A 21,943-nucleotide genomic window follows, 5' to 3' on the forward strand; every position below is an offset into this window, starting at 1 on the left:
ACTCATCCAGACTGTATGACAGTCATTGATATCAGGCTGATATCAAGTCCTGAGCTGTCAGACCTCCAGCCTGAATTATTTTAAGTCTCTTTACAGTTCAGTAAGCTGTCAAGGGTAGCACCCATTTGGACAGGGCCAGCTGTGAGTGAAGAGAAGAAAACCCTATATACGAAAGATTACTCTGTCCTGACAGAAATACCCGGAGGGGAATCAACCTTTCCCATGTGTGCAGGGAGGATGGCTGGAGCTGTGGGAAGTCATGGCAGGCCTGTAGGGCAAGAGGACTTCCTTGCAATTAGCTGTCTCTATGCCTTCCCAAAGGTTTTGGGTAGGAAAGCACCTGTGGCTAACTCTGAGCCAGAGGGCTGTGCATTCACTGAGGCACTTCTTGCTCAGAACTGAACAAGGAAGGCTCCCAGTGAGGGAGAGGGCAGGTAAAAATGTATGTTTGGTAACATCTCCAATGGAACATTATCCAAATAAGAATCAAAACGAGCACGGTGGAAGCCTTAGTAAGAAAAGAAAACAGATTTGAACAAAATCTATAAGATACTGTTAGGCATAAAGGCATAAGTCACCCTGATAATGAACATACAGAAGTTTCCAAAGATTGTGGGGAATTAACCCCATTAACCTGAAAGGGAGAAAAAAAGGCACATGTGTCAATAAATATTTACTTTCCTTCTGCTATTTGAAAGTGTTCTTATTTGCACAGCTAGCTGAATGCTTTTCTGTGGGGATTTTGGCGAAGTAATATTAATATATTAACTTTGTGTCTTTGTTGCTTTATTTTATTTCTTTGAAACAAGTAGTAAATTTACCATTGCAAAATTGAGATTTTTTTTTTTCAGTTGTAAAATTTATCTCAGCTCATTTGTCATGAAAATTTGCCCCTTAGGACTAGTTTGAACAGTATCCCAGGTGTTTAATGTTGTTCACCTAATGAAGGCACAACTCATGAAAACAACTATTGAACTGTGGTACACTTCATGAATACTGAGGAGGCATTCAAATTTAAAATGCATGTAGTAGTAACTGGGTCTATAAACTGCTGCTCCTGAAGCCTCAATGCTCTATGCATATTTCCCCATATGAACATTTTTCACTTGCATGTTTTTCTATTTTCAGAGCCAGTTTTGTATGTCTCCATTTAGCTTCATCAAGCTGGAGAGACTACAGTTATAATTAGTTTGGCCATGGAGGGCTTGGCAGACTTTTTGTGAAATACTCTAGTTCATAACATGCCTTACTTGTCACATTTCTATCCTCTTAAGTAAGAGGAGATGGATCGTAGTGGGATGCAAATAATGTCAGAGAACAGGTAAAAAGCAAAGAAAGCAAGCTTTTATATTCAGGTGTTGGGGCCTTCTGTGCATTATGCATAGTTAAAAGAGCACGTTATCTGAAGATGAGGCATGAATATGGGTGGATTAGGAGAAACCTGCTGAAATGTGTCAAAAAGAAGTTTTAAAAAAAAAAAACAACCCTGACCCAGTTGCACCCCTGAGAGGTAAAGGGAACCAAATCAAGGGATCTGCGTAGACACAGCACGGCACTGTCAGCCCATCGCTGGGGGAACAGCTTCTGCCGAGGCAGAAGAGCAGTAGTTCTCCTACAGAAATGTGCTGTCGAGATGCTCCTGCAAAGCTGAAGGGTCTGGGAAGAGAGTATGCCTGGTGCGCATACCCGAAAGTTGTCTTGGGGTGAAGCTGCTGTTGAAATGAGATGTCACCCTTACTACAGGAGAGCTGCAGCTCTGTCAGTCATAGCCTAAAAAAGCTGAATCTGTATTCGAGGTTACTGAAATGAAATAGATGCGGTTGTCTGCCGCCCTGATGACAAACCCACTTTTTTTTTCTTTTTAAACTTTTTTTTTGTAAGCTTCATTTTGCAATGCCAGGCCCACAGGCCGGGAGGGGGAAGATTCTGCTCTCTTCACTGAGCTGATGTTGCTTAGCTCTGATAAAAATGTGTATCAGCATTTGCCAGGCACAAATCATTGTTCTTGACAGATTACGCAACTTGGATTATAAAAATCCAACATTTTTCTCATTTCTTTCTGTCTGAAATTTAAACCAGAAATTTGCACCTTGCCAACATAGCAGGAAGCATTACTGTTCTCATTTAATTCCAGAATTGTTAAAATTAGGCATATTTGCAAATTCAGGCTGGCCAGAAAATAAGAGTTCTGTTCTGGGAAAAATAGTTAATATCCTGCTATTTGTTGTTATTGAAATGGCCATTGAATTTCTCATTAAAAATCACTGTGAGCGTGTAACACAGCATGGAACAGTCAGGATACTCATAACAGAAGACAGATCTCTGGGCAGAATTACCATGCTCCAAATGCATGCTCGAATCCTCATATTGTTGCCTGATCTGAGATAACTTAGACTCTGGAGTCTTTTCTAATTTTTTTTTTTTCTTAAACCAGGAATTACCTTGTAACCCTGATAAATCTTTTTTTGGTATAGCAATATTTGGCTGTGAATAAACACTAACTACAGAATTAAAAATAAAGAAAGAATGCCAGATAGCTCTACTTTTCAAGTTTTGCTACATCCCAAAATAACTCCAGACCTCATTCTGTTCTGAGTTCTGCAGTGCACATCTCTGCTCTGATATGCTGCTCTCTGTATGTCCTGTATTTTTACTGAAATCAGTGGGAGTTCAGAGTACATGGGACTGCAGAATCCTCGATCTTCCTTGCTGACCTGAGACTAGATTTTTTTTTCTGTTGGAAATGGACATGCTGCTGCAATATTGAAAATTACTGCAAAAAAGGTAATTCCTGTTGCAGACTGTTGGTCAGCATTTTGCATTTAGCCCTTTATATTTCCACTTGAAGAGCAAAGATGAACTTCTGATTCTGGGTTTGTTTGTTTTTCTTAATTTTATTTTTATTTTTATATTGAGGCAATATGTATGAACACTGTAGATGCAGTACGTTGTGTCGCCCCTGCCGTGATCCCTATGGCTGAGATACAAGCCAAACTACCAGATCTGAGATCCTCTGGGCAGCATTAAGGATTTTGTGCCATATGTGTTGCATTGGTGAAATGTGAAATGGAGAGTTGGTGAAGAAGTCTTACTTGCAGATCAAATTTCTTAGCTGTTGTGCTTGAAACTTAGACACTTAACATCATTTTAATGCAGTTTTTGTGTCTGAATTAATATAATAAATGTCAGTGTTGAATAGCATAAGGTCACATTTTACTGCTTTGACCAGAAGTGTAATCTTCCAAGATTCAGTTTTATTACTATTATAACAGTCATGCTGGATAAGGTCACCAATATTTCTTTCAATATGAAGTAATATATGAAAGCATAGTTTATACCAACTTTATTCTCTGCAATGTGGATTTGTGCTATGAGATGTATTGACAAAGATCTACCTTGGATAAATTTGCATGTAACTCCGGAACTGGTGTAATAGTGTGTTGGTTATGCTCATTAGGGTCTTAGTCATTACAAAGAAATGAACCTTTGAGGTCTGTACTCTCCTACTTCAAAAGAAAAAAGGCATTTTCTTCAGCAGTATAGGTATTTAGTCTGAAAGGCGCAGCTATATGCTGCACAGCATGACGAAAATGATCTACCTTTTGCATACATGCACTGCGGTTGAACAACAACAGTCACCAGCAGTGCCAGATTTCAAAGGTAAGTACATCAAGCATAGGTATCAAAACCTGTGTGCACCCTGTCTGCTTGTAAAGAGACAGACTGCGCCGATCTTTAAAGCTGAAGTAATTGGACACCTACCTGCATATTTACATTGCCTGACATGGTGTTACAACTGCTTTTTTGTGTCTTCCAAAAAGAGGCAATAGCTACCCTTGATTTTTCTTTTGAGTAAGAGGCTGTGCTCCAAGTGAGGCCAGCTCTGTTGCCCTCTTGAAACTCTAGCACTAATGAATTTTTCTGTTTGGGGTTTCTCTTCGTTTGTTTTTTTTTAAAAAAATTTATTAATTTTTATTCTGTGAGGATAAAAAGTTACTGGCCTTATTAACTTTATACCTTACTTCCTTAGAGAAAAGTGACCAGTTTTTGTGGAAATTGAGAATGAAAAAGATGCAGGGGTTAAAAGGTTTTGCAACATCCAGTGCTGTACTAAATTATGTAACGCAAAAATATTAAACAATAATATATTCCATATTGCACACAGCATGTTTGGGGATTATATGGAGCAGGATGGTTGGCTCCTAGGGTACTTTCTTCTCTACTTTTTTGTTGTTTTTTTTAAGCATTCTTTTAGCTAAAAAAGTTGTTATCTTGGAAAACTTTTAGCATTTCTGAATAGTAAAACTATTTTGTAAAGCTGAAGCCCCAAAACTGTTCTGCTTTTTACAGGTTTGTGTGCAAAACAAACAATATCATTGTGCCGCTCCCACCGTAAGTCAAGATCTCCTTTAGCTGTTGCAGAAGATTTGTGTGTCCCATGCCAAAGAAACTGGGTTTCAAATCTCGTTTGGCAGCTCTAAAGGGGCTTGTTCTGTACATGCATTTACTTCTGTAGTTAAAGGTAGATAATGTAGTATGTTAGATTTTTCAGGTGCATTTTCTCAGTGGCATGATTTGTGCTGTGAGATGGCCCCTGAGCACTGGGAGGATGCACCGGGGCACCGGCACAACATAACACACAAGGTAAGGGCTGTCCCCCCACCATGCTGCATCCTCCTGCTTGCAGTGGAGCTGGTACGTGCTGCTGGTCGCCCGTGCTTCTGCTCCCTGGGCATGGCCTCCCACGTGTCAGCGGCACAACGTGCCCAAGGCAGGGTGAGTGATCAAGATGTGCTATTACCTACACGGATATGTTGTGGGAGAAGGGAGCTGTGAATATTCCCTTCTCAGCTGCTGGGCCTGGTCTCTTGTCCATCAGTGTTAAGTCATGTTTTGGAAAAACATTCTGAAATCCTTTTGCTTGAGGACACTGAATCAAGGTAAAACCATTTTCTTGACATCTGCTTCCACAACGTTTTACTTGCTGTTATGTGCAGATGTATTCTTTTGCATTGTGCTTGCCATTGTGGGAACTTTTTGTTCTCTGATGTATTCTAAATGATGTTTAATGACTTTAGCCTTCACCTGCTGGGACTCTTATTTCTGGAAGATCTTTTATAGCATGCAAACAGAGGAAGCAGGTGTGTACGTGCAGGCATGTAAGCTAAACCTCCAAGTGAGAGTTCTCTGGTTGTTTGGGGTTTTTTTTGATAGATCAGTGGCAGTTTCAGAAATGTCATCCCCTAAAACACAATTGTTGTGTGGGTATGTCAGTTAAGGCGAGAAAAGAATTTTTAAAAAGATGTTTTAAGGAGATGTTCACTACTCTAGTAACCTCTTCTTCTTTGTTAAAACTGATTTACTTTTGTCCTGTAGGTTGTCCTAGAGCACACTTGGGGAGATTTTAGATTGTAGATGTTTTGAGTTCCTTTGAACAAGGAAACACACTTTGAGTTTCAATGCACGTACACATCTATATATCTATAGCTTACACAAGTTTAAAGGAAATCAATTAGCAATCGACTATTGCAGAGCAATGGCGATAGCATCTGAAGTGTGGATAGTTTTCTAAATCTAAGCAAGTCTTTTGAATTTTCCAGTACTTCTTGAGGTCAAAATTACTGTGAGACGAGGAAACTCCTCTTTGCAGGATTTCACTATTGCAGAATTTCTGTAAGCGCAGATAAAGTTGCAGAGTGTGTAATTAAAAAGAACGGAGGGGTTATTGAATGTTTCAAAATCTAAGATCTGTAAGACAGAGTTGCTGACAAAGCATTCTCTGAGTGAGCCCAATGGTTTTGAGCTCTGTCTGCTCCTGTTGACCTTTGAAGTGTGCTGGAAAGCTTGTCCCTTCCCTGGGGCCTGGGGAGGGAGGCGTGGCTACTGGGTGCAATTTGTGGTACTTCTTTCCTGCGTGGTCCTTGCTGGCTAGAAGGGTCAGGTGAAACTCTCCAAGGTGCCCAAGGGCAAATGCACTCTTCTGAACTAACTGAAAGAAGGTTCAAACATGTAAAACAACACAAGTTTGACCAGTCTTTCTCAGCAGCAGAGTGTGCTTTTTATTTTATTCAGACATTGCCTCCCCATTCCTCCTCTTATTGGAAAACATTAAATTATTATACGTAATACATGAGTGTTTCATGCATTTTGTAATACTTCAGGTCATAGAGGTTACTGGTAAATCTAGTGTTTTACTTTTAAATGTAGGACCCTTGATGTCTTAGCTACTGCCACTGGAGGTTTAGGTGTCAAAGTTGTGCTATGTTGTGGTGTCAGCTCTGCTTGTGAGCACGAAGCTAGAGCTCCATTTTCCATCCTTTTAATTGCTATTAAAGGAGACAGCAGCAACCTCGCAGCTGGCATCTCATTTCATCAAAGCAGTGATAAACTTTATATTCAAAAAAACTTCTCTCACTTCAAAATCCTTCAGTTTTGGTGACAAATGTTGGGATATATTTGCATACAAATCACTTTCTTCCAGGAAAAGGCTGATTTTTAAATTATTTTTTTAAAATGTTTTCTAAACATAGTTTGTCTGAAAGTTTTATGAGCCAGTTCTTTGTGTTCTTACACAGTCTGATGAGCTGCTTCTGGAACAGAAGAGACTGAAGCAACATTAAATTGCCTTGTGGTTCCTCTTTTGAGGACATCCTGAGCATGTTTTGCTACAGAACAATTTCCCTTCCCTCTTATAATTCTTTGGCTTCTCATCTCCGATGATAACTTTGCTTATCTTGCACTTATAAATTAGTAGTACAAGTATAATTGGATCTGGCACCATGGCTGCAAGGGTTGTTTTTTTTTTTAATTATTCACTATTTGTTTAAGACTTTTTTTAAAAGTTTGGTTTAAAAGGTTGGATTTTTTGTTCAGTAACTTGCCATTCTAATCAAATGTCCTAAGAAAGTGGTAGTCAAATGGAAGTTTTATTTACTCTTTCTCTTTCTGATGGCAAATATGGCTTAAAAATGGCTTAATTCTCTCCTACTAAAAATCTATCCTGCAGAAACACTTTTATCTCTTGGTGACTAGTTGCATGGCAAAAACATCTCAGCCTGATCTATCCTATTCTTGGACAACATTTTATCTCCTCTGCAATCGACTTTGTCTGTAGTGGAACCAACATTCTTTTTATCACCCAAGGTCTGATCTTCAAGCTTTCACCTTCAAAAGTACAGCCATCCTTAGGCAGAGTGGTAGCTCAGAATGATTTATAACTGAGGAGAACTTTGAAGTTCCTATAAACAACCGAAAAGCAGTGTTTTCTGCCTTTTTTAGTTATATTGCTGTTAGTTTACTTCCTCCCACTTAGGCATCTCTTGTGTCTTCCATTCTGTACCAGTGACATGCAGCCAGGAATGACTGTGCCACCAGTTTCTGACCAGCCTGATAAGAAGCCTAAGATAGTAATGCAAAGCCCAGGAAAAATGATTCACAAATGTTTTTCACACCAGTGGTATCAGCACGGGGTTGCATGTGAAATGCAGACAGGCATGTTCAAGGGTACTCTGTAGAGAACATGTGTTTAATTTCCAGAGCAACAAGAATGCACATCACTTTTGCAAGACTGAGTTTTATAACAGTATACACAGCCATCACTGACATGTTGGGAGGTCGTTGGGTGATTCATATCCAGCAGCTTAACAAGAGGAAGCTGAACAAATGACAGTGGAGATGCTTTCATTTGGAGGAGTACCAAATGTTCCTGTTCTTTCAGCCCGTAGATATGGGATATCTAGTTTGTGACCTTCGGAAAGAGAAAGACATCCATGTTTCTCAGCAAGACAGCTTTGATGGTGATCATAAACCCCCAAGAAACACCGTGTGCTTGTAATTTAAGGAAGAAACACCGAGATTTAGAAATTTATTTGCTGAAACAAAGTTTGTGATACCAAATTCAACATCAATTTTCTCCCTTACCTCCAGGATGCAGTTGGAGTCCTGTCATCTTTCTTTGTTGAGGTTTTTTTTTTTAACATAAATTTACTTTCTTTTTTAACATTGATAACATGTCAAATTGAAACCATCTTTTTCTTCACTCCAGGGAACTGTCTGCTAACAACAAACACAGTGACATATTGTTGTTATCAGCTTGTATTATGGTAACACTGAGAGGTCCAAACCAGAGATCGCAGCCCAAATCTTTGGGGGTATGTAGGCATGCTGTGAAGTGCTAACAGCTACACAGACCTTGCTCCAGTGGGATTTTTAGGCCTGTGATTAATTTGGAGTGCACAGCAGTCTTGCAGATTCCCACACTGGTTTCAACACTGGCAAGGGAAATACCTATTAATGAGGGTGAAGTAGGATGTAAGGGTTGAAGGGCCATAAAATCATATGCTTGCCTTCATGGACCTCAGCCTAAAGCATCTGATAACCTTGAACCCTGTCCTTGCACTCTACAGCACTCATAGAGAGCTTCATGTAGGTATTGAGGTTCATATGGATGTTTCTATTTGGGCCTATGCAACTGGTGTTCAATAAATTGGAGGAGTGAGTAGAAGGGAGGAGAGCAGGTTGAGGTCTCTCCTGAGCAGAAACCCACAGAGGGAGACACAAGAGATTTCACCTCTGCAAACATCTTTACATACCCTTTGTTCAGTTGATTTTTTGTTGATCTCTCAACCTCGAGACATTCAGGGTCTCCCCTTGATAGTTATGTGACATTACCCATTTGCTTTGGAACATTTGTTTTTTCCATCAGTGACCCCATACTAGGGACGAACATCTCTGGCTACTTTCAGTAGTATCAACAGAGGAATCAAACATCAGTGGCTTTTACTAGCAACTGATGTTGTGCAGCAGACAATTTTGAGACCCGTATTTGCTCTTGGAGGCTCCTGTTTCTGTAAAGTACTGGTCTGATGGATGTGGCTCCTTGAGAATATGTGCATGTTCTGTGCCTCTCCACAAAGGCTGACCTCTGTGGAGAGTGGCAAAGGAGGATCTCCATCCTGCTGGTTTTGTGAAGGTGATGGGCTGATATGGAAATGCTCCTGGGGGCAGAAAGCCATCATTGTGCCACACAACCCCCTGCTGTGCTCAGCCCTGCAGGGATTTTGTCATGCTGTGTGTGATGAGGCTTGGCACTTATGGAGTGTGAGAGGGCAAATGAGAGGGGCGAAATGCCTTTTTCCCCCCTCCTCCTTGAGCACCTGTTAAGGAGCTAAGCATATGCTGGTTCTGGATTTGCAAATCATTATAATGACAGACTGTGACAATAAAAAGAGCCATGAAAATAGATCATGTAAAGAAGTCCTGGATTAAGGAATCCCCTGGTACACAGGGACATGATAAAACCCCACTAAGTCAATAATCTGTGCATTAAGAACTCCTCTGGTTATGTAAAGGAACTAAAACAGTCTGTTTTCCCAGTGAGCCAGAGGAGGTGGTAGCTTGGGTATGCAATAGCATGATAAAGAGTGCTTGCTTTTCAGTAGCCCTTACAGGCTAACTTGATTTACAGATCAGATCTCTGTTGATGACAGTAGAAATACTGTAATGATGCCAATGACTGTGTCTGAGAGAGTCTCAGTTGTGTCTTTATTCCAAGTCCACAGAAAGGAAATAATAAAAACAGATAATCACATTAAAGTAATGGTTTCAGATGACACACACACACAAAATCAGGTTATTCAGAGTTAAACTGCTAGTTTGTCTTCTTCATTCTCATGTTCTTGAATATTGCAGGAGTCCTGCATGAGAGTATGAATTTATGTACCGTGCATGCTGAAATGCCTAGCTATGATGCTCAGAGCTGGGAACAATGAGCATTAATGACAATAATAGTATTAGAACAGCATCTACAGAGGCAGTCATGACACAGGGCCCTGTTGTCCTTACCCAAGAGGGCTTATTATGCAAGTGAAGAACAGGGGGGAGACCTACTTTCTGATTCACCCCCCCTTTATCACTTTCATTGTCTTGGGTGTTTCGTAAGCTGTATTTTACCATCTCTGCTTGAGTTTTATTTTGTTTTAAAAGGAGGTCTTCATACTGGTAGTTTTGTGTTGAAGATGTACTCTACATCTGTTTTACATTTTCTCAGCTAGTATGACTTATCCAAAACTGACTCCCCTGATAGGTGAGGGAAAATGCATCTTTGGGAGCATTTTCCCCTGACACATGCACTTTCTGTGAACATTCTTGTCGATACCAAGCTTTTTGTCTTAAAGCAGATATGAAATAAGTTGTTAAAATTAAGTAGCTAAAGAATAGTAGCTTAAAATAATTTATTTTCATGTAGGACTGTCTCTGAGTCTCCACTTAAACACTACACAGGGTCTTTGGTATTTCCACCCCACCTTTCCCTCTACTGCAGCTGAGTGAAGGCTGATTCCCTGCTTTGCTGCACTGGTTGTTTTTAATCTCCAGATACAGAAACTGCAGAAAAGGCTACTGCTATATTCCTCTTAATTTTGAAATACCTCTACCAGCCCCTAGTTACATTTCCTTTGTTTACAATTTCAGTGTCCTTGCCCTACAACTATTAACATTTTTAAGGGTCACCACCTGTCTCCTGAATGCATGGAGGGGTATGTGCATGCTCCTGGGCTTCACTGGTGAATAATGTAGTACTCCTTGGATTGACAACTGTTCTTTTTTTCAGCAGGTCCTGCTAATCAGCAAAGAAGTAATAACTCTTTTTTAAAAAATAATAAATTCTTTTACTTGCAAAGTCATCTCTCTACTACACCCACTTTAACTGCGTATTAGCCAATGCAGTAAAGATACTCATCTAGGTTCTTTATCATGGACTTTGCAACTTAAGCATTCAAAAGAACTGATGGAAATACACTGGCAGATTTATTGTTAGGTGCAGCAGCAAAGATGTGATCTTGCAAGGCAAAGGTACTATGATTTGCCTTTCTGCTGTGCAAGTGTGCTGAACAACACTTTCATAAGGCAGATAGAAGGTTCTCTTGCTTTTCAGACTTTTCTGAAGGATTCTGATGTTCTTACTGAGGGCTAAGCCATTCCTGCAAAGAGTGTAAAGAGCATTTATTTTTTTGGAAGAGTTTCTTTCTCTCCTTTGTAATTTAAGCTCATTCTACTCTCATGGAATATTTCCCTGGAACAGCATAGCTCATCTTGCTTTAGAAGCAATTTCAGTAACTAAGTGTGCAAAATATGCCATGAGAGCTTTCAGCTTAAGACAAACACAGCTCTCCATTGACTTTAATTGGAGTGGTTTTCTAATGCCCTAACAGAATGTATTGGGTTTGCATGGCAAGGTTTTAGTAGAGGGCGGCTACAGGGGTGGCTTCTGTGAGAAGCTGCTAGAAGCTTCTCCCACGTCCAATGGAGCCAATGCCAGCTGGTTCCAAGATGGACCCGCCACTGGCCAAGGCTGAGCCCATCAGTGATGTTGGTAGTGCCTATGGGATAATATAATAAAGAAGGGGGAAAAGAAACCTGTGTAGCTGCAGCTGGAGAGAGGAATTGAGGATATGTGAGAGGAACAACCCTGCAGACACCAAGGTCAGTGAAGAAGGAGGGGGAGGAGATGCTCCAGGTGCCGGAGCAGAGATTACCCTGCAGCCTGTGGTGAAGACCATGGTGAGGCAGGCTGTCCCCCTGCAGCCCATGGAGGTTAGCAGTGGAGCAGATATCCACCTGCAGCCTGTGGACGGCTCCACACCAGAGCAGGTGGATGTGCCCAAAGGAGACTGTGACCCCGTGGGAAGCCCATGCTGGAGCAGGCTCCTGGCAGGACCTGTGGCCCCATGGAGAGAGGAGCCCACACATGAGCAGGTTTGCTGGCAGGGCTTGTGACCCTGTGGGGGACCCATGCTGGAGCAGTCTGTTCCTGAAGGACTGCACGCCATGGAAGGGACCCACACTGGAGCAGTTTGTGAAGAACTACAGCCTGTGTGAAGGACCCACGCTGGAGAAGTTCATGGAGGACTGTCTCCCATGGGAGGAACCCCACGCTGATGCAGGGGAGGAGTGTGAGGAGTCCTCCCCCTGAGGAGGAAGGAGCGGCAGAGACAAGGTGTGATGGACTGACCGCAACCCCCATTCCCCGTCCCCCTGCGCTGCTGGGGAGGAGGAGGTAGAGAAATTGGGAGTGAAGTTGAGCCTGGGATGAAGGGAGGAGTGGGGGACAAGGTGCTTTCTGATTTAGTTTTTATTTTCTCATTACCCTACTTGGATTTGATTAGTAATGAATTAAACTAATTTTCCTCAAGTTGAGTCTGTTTTGCCAGTGGTGGTGACTGGTGAGCGATCTCTCCCTGCCTTTATCTCAACCCATGAGCTTTGTGTTATATTTTCTCTCCCCTGTCCAGCTGATGAGGGGAGTGACAAAGCAGCTTTGGTGGGCACCTGGCATCCAGCCGGGGTCAACGCACCACACAGAACTAGGTAGAAAACCACTTCTGATAAATTAATGGGAATCTGGTGGTTTGTTCCATTCAAAAACTTTGAAAGTCCCAGCTGACATTACAATATTCTTTGAGGAATACACTTAGTGTAAGGCAGTCTCAATTATCCAAATTCAGTTTTCCAAAACTCCCTGTTATTCATGTTCCTCATTATCTATCAATTACGTTCAAAATTACCTTCATTCCCTGAAACCTTGATTATCCAAACATATTCATTGTCCCCTGTGTTACTCTGATAATTGATCTTGTACTGCATTCCTCCAGCTGATGCTTCACTGGTTATGAAATGAAGACACTGTTGGTCTGGCATATGCTACCACAGCTCGTCTTTCTCTGTGCTGTTCAGCATAGACTTAGTGCCGAGTTATAAAGAGCATGTATAAAGTTCTTGATCATCTGCCATTGATAGGTACTTGGAGAAAATGGATCTGTTACCAGCTTCTCCAGCAGCGGGTCCAACAGAACCTTCCTTGAAATAACTTAATTGTGGAGAAAATAGAAGAGGATGGGAGGAGTGAAACTTCCTAAGCAACAAGATACTTCAACACTGCCATAAAGCGTTGGCTTTTCACAGTTCCAAATCCAGTTGTTTTCTTTGTCAGTTAAACCAATTTAACTCAAAATTAGGCAAGATAAATCCCAGGGAGATTCACCAAATAGTCATCTGTTTATTTTATTGCTGTCTTCTGCCATAGATGCCCAGAACAGAAAAAAACATTGTACTTGTGGGTACCATAGACAACAATGTCAATAAAGCTTACAGTTTGTACAGAACCTCAATTCCCAACACATTCTATTGTGACCTTCTATCAGGTTCAAGATTGTTGCCAATAGAACTTAATGCCAGGAATATGGCACCCAATAAATTGCAAGAAAGTAAATTTTTCATAACTAATATTTACTAATTAATTTTTCCTTCATTGTAGTTACTGAGTCATAAACTAGAATATAATTTCATAATGATCACATTGGTTTTTTAATATGATGGTGCCACAGCTTTAATTAAGACCCAATGCTGAAGCATTTTCTCACAAGTTGTTTCTTATTCTCAGGTGGAGAGGCTGGATCATGAGCTTACTTCCTCTATTTGAAATGAGGCTTTGCAATGACATGTTGCAATTCCAACAGAGTTAAGTTTGGTAAATTCAATTCAGTGCAGTCTTCTGGTGGTGGAAGTCATTTGAACAAGACTTGTAGCTTCTGAGCTGCTTTGCGTGAACAGATTAGTTTCTATGGCAAATGCCATTGCTCCAATGTTCAGGCCAAAACCCCACTGGTGTTGCACCCCAAGTGTTGTTTGATTTCTGCTGTCAGCTTCAGACACGGCTGTTTAATTCGGTGGTCTTTTACGTTTATAATTGGTATATATGCATAGATAGCTTCATGTAATTATGAATAGTTTCATCATATACTTAGAAGTAGGATATAGCATCTGGAGCTACACAGATGTAGTTCTTCACTGAAATGGGTTGCTGTACAGCAGTATTTCTTTATAGGGTCTTCTTAGAGCATCATAGCAGTTGTAGATGAAGGCCTTTTGTATTGGGACTTCTACATTTCCAATTTGGCTGGTGGTTATTGCTTTTGGGCCTTCCAAGATGAAAAGCTTAATGTGATTCTAGAATGTGATCACGATTCCTGGTATAAATGTAAGTTTAGTTCTGCAGTAAATTTCCACCAAATGAAACTTGGATCAGAGGCATGTTTCTGAGCCACAGACTCTCCCACGGCTATTCTCACCGTGGTTCCACTTAGGCACCTGCTATTGCCTGAGGCTGCCCCTGAGGTCAGTTGCTAGCAGAAAAGGACGAATCCTACAGTAAAATACCACTTGCTATGAGGAACTGAGCTTTTAGTGACCTACTTGACATACCCTAAAGGCATTTAAAGGGAATATCAAATATACGAAAGGATTGTTTAAAATGAAAAGTGAACAGTTCTGAATCTCACATTTCCCTGCTGTGGCCCTCTGTCTTGTGGAGTCACTGTACTTTGAGTAGTAGTACTTTGTACTTCGGTGTATTATCTAGCATGATTTAGACTATAAGCCATATTGATATTTAATTTAGATGTATTGACATTTTTTCTACAGAAAAAGTAAAATAATATTTATTGTTTATTTCTTGGAACTATTGCACCTTTCATTGACATGAAGAATTATTTTAAGTAGCTTCAGTGGGGTGAGAAGATCAGGTAGAGTAAAAAAACCCCACTGTATAAAAGCTGCAGTGTGGTCTTAGAAGTTATCATAGTGCAGAGACATCCATGTCAAAGATTTACGCTGATTGCTCTTGGTTCCACTGGAACCGCTAATTCTCTGTTTCATTGCATAAATCTGGTCTTCTTTATTAGTGTAAACATGTACTGAGTTGCCTTATCAAGATCAACTGTGTTTAGATAATTTGTCTTATCTTAATGAGTTTTTTTATTAATGCTAAGATGTGGCATAGCAAGATCAAAAAAAAAATGTGTTGCATGTGGTTTTAATAGTCTAAAGCAATTTTAAAGTTTTTATTGGAATTTTATTGCATTTTCATCGGTTCTTAATCATCTTTATTGTTCATGGCTAAGTTTTCTCCCAAACTAGCAAGCTCTATGTTGTACTATTTCCTGTATTGTACCAAAGCAGCCTTCTAAAATATATTTAAATCCAGTTCTACGTGTAAAACCCACTAAAGAATGCTCCTCCACCTTTTCCTATTATGAGATGTTCACTCTTAATCCAAACAGCCTCTACAGATTTCCTTCCAAAAGTGAATCACTCCATCTTATTGAATAACATTTGTCCTGGGGGTGGGGTGGGGGTGGGGAAGACGTCAGTTCTTGCATTACTACAGCTTTATGTACATCCTAATTCAGTGGGCTTAGTGGGGACTGAGTGGATGCCTTGACGTATTGTTGTCGTAATGAAGCACAATATGTATTTGATTCACTTCTAAAGGCTTTTTGATGCCTTGTATGTGTAGGTGCATATGCTATTTCAGTTGTTTTTGCTTCCTTAATTCCTGCTATAGGCAGTGTCTGTGGAACCATTATTGTTTTCTTCACATAGAGAAATTGCTCCCGTAGCCTTCAAAATGTGAAGAATTGTTCAAGGGCAGAGAAAAGATAAATGACTGGCAGTTGTTTTTCAGTTATATTAATTTTATTAGTCATGCATTCTCCTGTGGTTTTTTTTTCTGAGCTATGGGACTTCTTTCTGTTAGCAATTAGAGCTTTTGAACAAAGAAAACTTCTGCTTAGATACAATGATAAATTCAATACCCCTGCCTACACTCCTCAGCTGAATCTGGGGACAATGTCCTGGTGAGTTTTAATACCTGAAGCTTCCTCTGACTGATTCTCTCTGCTTGGGGCACTTGATGCAAATTCATGTAAAACAGAGTGTAAGAAAAGAATAATCCCTCACCCAGCTCCCCACAGCGTGTTTTTTCTGCATTCTCATCAGCTAGCTTATGGATGTGCAGAAGGGGTCTTTCATACAGATGCATAAGATAGAAATAATCATTTATTGCAGTCTTCTGCAGCAGGTTCTTCTGGCTTCTGAGCTCCCAGCAGCCACACCAAGGTACTGTCTTCCCACCTCGATGAGGGCTGACCTGGCTACTGAGCAGCCTCGCGCTCAAGGGATGCCATCTCTACATGTCTCTCAAATGCTTCCTGCTGTTAGAAAGAGAAATTAGAAAGATGGTTAGCAGTATCCATGGTGCTACTGCCTGTATTAATCCCAAATGAGCAAAGCCCCAATCGCCAAGGCAGCGGTTCTTGCTGAAAGTTGCTCTGTAAATGATCGGGGTATTTTCAGCCGGGAGGGGGAAGCAGAGACTCCTGTGCTTTAACTTATTCACCCAAACTTATGAAATACATGAAGCAATAGTAAGTCAAAACCAAAATATTAATGAAAAAGTCAGTTTTGATTTTGACTTAAATTGTTAAGGAAAACTTTTATTATTAACTAAACTGCTTTTGTGTAAAAATGTTAGAATGCTAACATAGATATTTCAAGAGTTTTAAAAGTAATCGAAATTATATTAACTACTACTTTTTATCTTTAAAATATATTTTGAAATTATTTTTTTGAGATTTTGACTCTTGTGCAGTTGTGAGAGGGAAGGCTTTTTAAAATCTTTTAAAAGGTCTCCTGAACAGGAACAGTATTTCCATCCCAATGCAAGCTATGGATTCCTGACCATGTTACACATTGAACATAAATAATTTCCCTAAGTTAAAGCCTTTTGTAACAAATAGTTTAGAAAACTAACAATATTGGTCAAATCCAGGAGCTTCATAAAGAAGCAATTACCCTCTCACTTTTAGATAAACTGACTTTTTCCCCTTGTATTTGGTTCTTTTAAAGCCTCCATATTAAGAAAACCTGTCAATTTTAATGTTTTTAACTGGTTCCTCAAAAGACGCACACAAAAAAAAGAACTTTATTCCTGTTGTTAGAACGTCAGTACCTGGAGTGCCTTTAATTTTTTCCTTTATAAAGCTTTGAATTGTTCTGTTTGAAGTTCAAATTCAGGAATAAAACAAAAGTCAAAACTGAAATTATGTTTTCTATATAGCACACTAATGGACTTAACCAGAAAAAAGCCATGTTTAGTTCTAAAGCTTGTCACATAAAGGGGATTTTAACCTCTTTGGGGTTTCTTTTTTTTTGTTTTCTTTCTTTTTATGACCCCCCTCCCCCCCAAGGCCATTTTTCCAACATTTCAGAACTACAGAATGTGTCTACCTTGATAGTTGTGTGTGAAAATTTATAACGGGCACTTTGTGGGGTTGATCAGAATCCCATTTAAGGGAACACGGAGCCTGGTTTAGATTTTAAATACGGAATTACAATAATTTGGGCTTCAAAGTCAAAATTCAGATAAAGCAAATAAAAATTGCTATGGTGCCTTTGAATTTCAGCCCCTACTCTATGTATATTAGTGGAAGGAAAATTGTATTTGAAGTGGTCAGCATGCAGGTGTTGGCCCTGTGTTTTGCTTTTCTTGCAGAATCTGAGCCCCATCTGTCTGATCAACTTAAAGTCATTATGCAGTTAACAAATGCTCCCCTTTCAGTAGTGACCCATAATCTCCAGTGTGAACATATCCTTAAATACTTACATGTGCATGGGGAATTTCTACTTGTGTTTGGCACAATTGAACTCTGTTCAGTTGACAGTGTCCAGGTGCCCATTGCAGAACCACACTGCAGTAAATGCCTCAGAATGCCAGTCTCAAAGAGGTCCGGTTATTATGGTGGAAAAGTCAGTGAAAGTGTGAAAGAGATTTACAGAAATGTGTGCAACCTTGACTGTTAAGGGCTGAGAGCTGGCACATGGGTTTCAGCATCCTTGCTCTGTTTTTGTGTAGAAACTTGAACCATCCTTCCTTGGCCATGAGTCTGAGCTTTTCTAAACAGGTTACAGTTTAATAAACCAACAGGCAGAGGCTGTTAATTTGAATTATGGAGGAGGCTCACAGGCTTTGGTGCATTAAACAAGCCACCCAAGGTTGTGCAGGGGGTGGGCTGCTGTGCGCAATATATAAGGTCAAGTGATTTTGCTGAAATCATAGGTCATCCGTAGGTTTTTTAGCTCGGTTTGAGGGTAATGGGTCTGATACACTGTTGCTTTACTGCTCCTTTAGGGTTATGCACTTCCACTAATATACCTGGAGTTTTAGTCTACTATCTACTGGTAGTCTTTGGAAAATACTGACATTCCTAATTGTTTAATAAATCTTTAATGGAGCTTATAGTGTGTGTGAGGGTATGCATATTGATTTGTGTATGTGTATTTAAGTATTAGGAAAAAAAGTAAGGCAGCTGAAAGACTCCTGCAAGATCTAGAGAGAGGTATGTACGATCACAGATTATAATAAGGTATGAAGGTTTTCCGCTCCTTAAAATGGGGAAGTTGACATATTAAATTGCACGTACTCTAATGACGTGGACTGACTCAGAGATTTTGAAGGAAATAACAGCTGTGCACATCAAAGCTTAAAAATAGAAACTTCATCAGTCAGTAGCAGTTTAGAATGAATGAAGAAATCACAAAATTATTAATTATGGTGGTTAGAGAAAAGAAACATAAAGTTCAAACTTTCTGAAGACAGAATGCTGTCTTCAATCATGCATCGTGTCTGCTGGGTAGCAGCCCCTTGTCCTGCTGAGCTATTCTGGGAAGGTGGGGCTGTTGTCCAAAAAGAGGCACCTACTGTCATTTCAGATACCCTAAGATGACTCAGGCTTCCCACCTGGCTATGACACAGTGGTTATGGGGGACTCCTGCCCTTCTGGAGTGGCAGCTGGATGCCCTGAGACATCTCAGGTGGCAGTAGATGCTTCTGTCTAAGGAGTAATTGTACATAGATGTAAGTACAGACTCACTTTCACTTGCATCTTTAATACACAGTCACCTGAAGCACATCGGTAGTTCATAGCAGTGTTTGCCGTGGGTAATTGCAGAAAGAAACGAACAGTTTATCTAATTTTAAACACAGGAATAATTTTGAGGTGAATAGAGCATTTATCCAGAGTAAAATCTGACCAGGATATAAAGTGAAAAACTATCTTAGTGTTAAAAACTGTAGTTAAAAACTGTGATTTAAAGTTTCAGTGGATGGTTGTTTTCTTAATGACCTCAAATCCATGAATTCATTCTAACATTTGCCTTTTTATATATTCATAGTTAAATATAACTTGAATGCTGTCCTAATTACATTCTCATGTTAATTTAGTTCTGATTCAGAATTTCTATCATTATTCTTTGTGGAATTATTTTGAAATGATGGAAAGTTCAGTAAAGATGCTCCAGTGTGTGATTGTGCCTTTGAATTATTTATCACATTCAAAGACAGAAATATGGTTAAAATCTAGTTTGAGTTGTAAATGAGTCTTAGTAATGTAAGGAGGAAGTGAAAATCCGTTTTGCAGAGCGACATGGTTTATGGGCAAATCGTTTGATATTGTGGGAGCGCTTTGCAGCCCCACACGAGCAGAGAGCCTCACGGCTTAATAAGAAAACATCCATTGTACCAACTGGCAAATGCTATCTAAGCAGATAAGACAGATAAAGTGTGGAAGAGGAGAGAGAGAGGTGCAGAGACAACTTGTCCAGACAACAGAACAGATTAGTGACGGAATTAAGAGAAAACAGATGTCCTGCCTCGGTCACAACCAGCACTCACACTGCTCTCTCTTCTCCCTCTGCCATGTGCTATGGAAACAAAAGCTCTCACAAGCAGCGTTTAGCCTGTGTTTTTCACAGTGCATCACAGTGACAAGTAGTACAGTGTTAATATAAGGTTGTAGAAACCATGATTAATGCAGAAATTCATACTTGTGGCTGTTGCCCTGAGCTAGGTAGGAGAAAAAACAATTGCTGGTGAGGCATGTGTGAGTCTGAGAGGGTGAGAAACTGCTGGGAAAAAATTCTAAAGCAGGAAAGGAAACTTGTCTCAATGTAAGCAGCAGCTTTGCTAGAGGTAAGTGAGGGGAAATTCTTCATTTATAAATGGTTCGTTGACCCATGATAATAAAGCAGTGCTGCAGAAGAAGGATAATTATCTACTTAAGTATCAGATGCCCTAAGGGTAAAAGCTTCCCTTCTCTCCTTTTGAAAAATGAACTCAGATTAAACGAATGTCCTTTTTCCTGTTTTACTGTTGACATGGATTTCCTTTTTATGAATAAATTTAATTAGTTTTTCTATTCCTTTATTCCTGGTATGGAAATCAGGTCTGCCAAGCAAGTTTCCAGCTCTTCCCTTGGGCCCTAAGTTCAGCCAATAGCATCCTTTATGGAGGTGCTTTGTACAGTGTGCTGGGAAGGCACAAATAAATTACAGAAGCTTTATTACACCCAGTAGCTTTCCAAGAGGCACAGCATTTTAGAACTAAAACACCACAAAACTAGGCTTTCTGTTCCTGTCCAGAGTTGGTTTATTTCCAAGTACCTGCTTTCTAAATACATATTTTTCCTTTCTTAAATTTTAATACCATAAGTTATAACAAGAGAAAAAGGGAATAGTGGTGGCATAGCTGATGCTGTACTAAAAAATGTGAGGGACAGATTTTCAAAGCAAATTAACACTGGCAGCTGGGGCCAGTCTTCTGTTCTGTTGGGAGGTAGCTGTGGAGCCTGCTCGAAAAATCTGCTCCCACTTCAGCAAATATCCATTATAATCTTGTCTGTCCTCATCTGGACTCTGAGAAATGATCAAAACCTGCCCCTACTACTTCACTTCCAGAATATATCTGGTTTTCCCTCCAATCAGAATTATAACTGCAAATCCTGTGATAAACTTGGTGAATGTAAACATGTTGTCTCTGCGTTTATAGAAATAAATTATCTTTCACATGTATTACTCCTTCTTTATTTCAAATGTCTCATGCAGTTCTTGAAAATCAGGCTGATGTAACCTTTGTGTGAACCTGTTAACTACAGAGCATCTCCTAGTTATATATCCTAGAGCATAGAGAATATTCCTGAATACCTTCAGGCTTCAAGATGCAGTAAAAATAAAAATGACTGTAATACAATGGCATGGAACTTAATTTTCTTCAAATAGTCCTTTGAACACTGATTTTAGTACTGAGAAAATAAGGTTTTAATTTTTGTAGCCTTTGGTCATGAAAGTTCAAGTGATGTTAAAGGTGATTTTGGGGTCTTTATTCTGCAAACACAATGCTGTAAGTCAGAAAAAAAATCCTGTCTTCAGGGAATTGAAATGAAAATCAAGTCCCAAGTGCTTGCTTGTTGGATTTACACAACTGAGGCTCTGCTAAGAATTCTGGACCCTATTAATAATGTTACAAAATTGACTTTCAAGTGAGGAATCATACCAATTATTAATTTATGTGAACACAGCAGATCAGGTGACTGAATAGCCCCTGTGTACTGCCATTATTTACTTTATAGCTTAATTTCACTGACTTACAAAGCACAGTCACCAAGGTAGAATAAAATCAAAGTATATTTGCAGTGTCATGAACACTGTGCTTAAAAGGGAACAGTCTTAATTGTCTTAATGTATTTCCAAAAACATATAATATTTATAACAGGCAAGCATTCCTTGTGAATGGTAATTAATCTGATGTAGAAATAAATGATCCGCTATTATCAGCGTAGTGTCAGCTTTTTTTCACATTTAGGTACCTGAAATTAGACGTGTAAGATCAAAATTTTCAAAGACACATACCACGTATGTGGAAAAGTGTTGTAAAACTGCTGTTTCAGATCACACGCCCAAACCGATCTTAAATTCCTTTGGCTTTCCCCCATTTTTAATCACAAAAGGAAATGTCTCTGACTTTCAGAGGTGTTATATATGAGCATCTCTTCATCAAAATGGTAATTTCAAGTCTGTGAAAACTGCTTTCCTTTAGGTGTCTCAGTAGTTACATATTTTAGTCATTTTGCCCATATCTGAGGGGTTTGAGAAAACTTCTGAACACAGCATTGTATGATTCCCTGTATTTAGCCTTATGTTTTAGTTGCTCTTGCTATAACCCTTGGAGAAGGGGAATTTAGGCAATCCAGAAGTGATCAGAAGCAGGTTACAG

The 21,943-nt window shown here is 39.8% G+C and overlaps 1 protein-coding gene across 28 annotated transcripts in view; it reads left to right on the forward strand.

The window, feature by feature from the left end:
- The window catches only part of FHIT (fragile histidine triad diadenosine triphosphatase), a 628,816-nt gene that overhangs the window by 457,937 nt on the left and 148,936 nt on the right, over window positions 1-21,943 (forward strand). The gene's annotated exons all lie outside the window — the stretch shown is intronic.

Source organism: Phalacrocorax aristotelis, chromosome 6, assembly GCF_949628215.1.
Source record: "Phalacrocorax aristotelis chromosome 6, bGulAri2.1, whole genome shotgun sequence".
Lineage (NCBI taxonomy): Eukaryota > Metazoa > Chordata > Aves > Suliformes > Phalacrocoracidae > Phalacrocorax > Phalacrocorax aristotelis.